Raw genomic sequence first — 2500 nt, 5'->3', positions numbered from 1 at the left:
GTGGGCGGGGGAGAGGTGGGGAGCATAAAAGAAATACAGACAGACAGACAAACAGATAATGAAAAAGACCTACAAATGACAGAAGGGGGAGAAAAGAAAGAAATGACCGAGAATGGTGTTATCCATAGAATGTATTATATTGTTTTGTTGTTATTTATTTGTTTTAGCTTATTCTATATTTTATTATTTTTTTTTTTTTAACGACATATTTGTGTGGAAGTCGACTGCTCTCCCCGGAGAGAGCGCGTTGCCATAGTGACTACAGCGCTACAGATATCTCTCTCTTTTTTCCCTCACCTCGTCTGAAAGAGTATTTGTTTTTTCTATCAAAGTGGTATTTTCTACACGGACTTGTCAGAGTGCTTGCTGAGAACAGTCCACTTTATTAGGAAAAGAAATACACTTTAAGGTGTATATATATATATATATATATATATATATATATATATATATATATATATATATATATATATATATATATATAAAGGAGTCTGGGAGAGATGTGGGGTAGTACGGCTCTCTCTTTCACTGCGAAGAGCAGCCCGAATTTCACACAGAAATTTGTTTTGAGAAAAATAAAATAAAATAAAATATATCACAATACAACACAGAACAATTGCAATATAATACAATACATTATAGTATAGTATAGCACAGTACAATACAATACAATACAAATCAACGCAACGTGACGCAATACAATACAACGCAATACATATTTTTTCGCGTATTTATTGACGTTTCTTATTTGTTTGTTTAAATCATACACTGTCAATTCATGCTTAGCTGCGGGTTGTTTTTTTCCCCCCATATATTATCAGTACGTATTTAGCTACATTTTTATTTGTTTGTTTAAATCATACACTCTCGATACACATTTATTTATGTTTTTGATTTGTTTGTTTAGATCGTACACTGTCAATACATATCTAGTGCTTTTAATTCTTTGTTTTGAACATGCAGTACCAATACATATTTAGATACGTTTGTGTTTTTTTTTAGATTTTGAATCATCATACTGTTGATACGCACACACAATTTACCTATAAAAATTCGTATTCGTGTGTGTTTTATGTGTGTTTTTTTTTGCTTTTTTTCAAGAAATGGAGGTAACGATAGTCTCTCATTTCTATGCATTTGCCAGATTTGTAAATAATTCACTTTCAAGCTGCATGGATTATCTGGATTTTCTAAATTATGTCAATACATATTTTTTAATTAAAAAAAAAAAGAAAGAAAGAAAGAAACCGAAGAAATAAAACCCCATGATAACCGTGTTTTTCATAATAATTATCATTATCGTAATTTTGATGATTGGTACTACTTTGAGTTCTGAACTACTACTACTACTACTACTACTACTACTACTACTACGTTTATCATCGACGATAATGATGGTGATGATGGTGACGATGACGATGATGACGACGATAATGATGATTAGTCTTATCATTTCATCATTATTGTCATCGTTGTTTTTTGTTGCTGTCGTTGTTATTGTTCTTGTAGTTCAGCAGCAGGTGCGGTGTAGCGCATATGGATCGGCCCGCACGGCTCTAACTGAACACCTCTTCGAAAGTGAAACTGTGCAGACATCGAGTGTGTGATCCCGCTATCTGTTCTGCAAGTGTGTGTATCATGTGTGTGTGTGTGTGTGTGTGTGTGTTGGTGTGGAGGCTGGGTTGTGTGCTGAGGGCACATAAAAATCTGCAGTGTGGACATGTTTATCTACCCTTGCATACACAGCAAGGTCATTTCGTTTCGATTTTTTTTCGTGAAAAATAAAAATAACAGAAATTTCGGTTTCTTGGGTTTTTTGTGTTTTTGTTGTTGTTGTTGTTGTTTTGTTTGCTTTTATTTTGTTGTTATTGTTGTGGTTTGTTTGTTTTTGTTTTGCTTTTTTTTTTTCTTTCTTTTTTTTTCTTTTTTTCTTTTTTTTTTGGTCCGCTTAGCTGTTAATTTTCGGTATTCTTTCATTTTCTTTTTTTTTCTTTTTTCTTTCTCTTGTTCATTTTCTTGAATAAAAAACAACACAAAACAAAACCCAAATAGATACGTAAATAGATTTTTTTTTAAAAAGGTAAATAAATGAGCATATAAATAAATAAATAAATAGATGAATAACTAACAAACTAGATAAATGAATAAATAAATAAACAAATGAATAAATGAATAAATCGATAAATCGATAGATAAGTAAACAAATCAACAAATAAACGAACGACACAGTTACTAACGTCCATGTTTCTGTCTTTGAGCAGCCCCCATGGCTACGATTATCATGCTGTAAGGCCATGACAGCTATATACAAACATGATCCTTTTCATACCCACTGTCAATAACATATGATATAACAAAGTAATAACAACGAGAACAAGAACACTACTACTACTACTACTACTACTACTACTAATGATAATGATAACAATGATCATCATCATGAAAAAAAAAGATAATAATAATGATCATCATCATCATAATAATAATAATAATAATAATA

Source organism: Babylonia areolata, chromosome 15, assembly GCF_041734735.1.
Source record: "Babylonia areolata isolate BAREFJ2019XMU chromosome 15, ASM4173473v1, whole genome shotgun sequence".
In the NCBI taxonomy this organism is placed as follows: Eukaryota; Metazoa; Mollusca; class Gastropoda; order Neogastropoda; family Buccinidae; genus Babylonia; species Babylonia areolata.
This window is presented reverse-complemented; position numbering follows the sequence as displayed.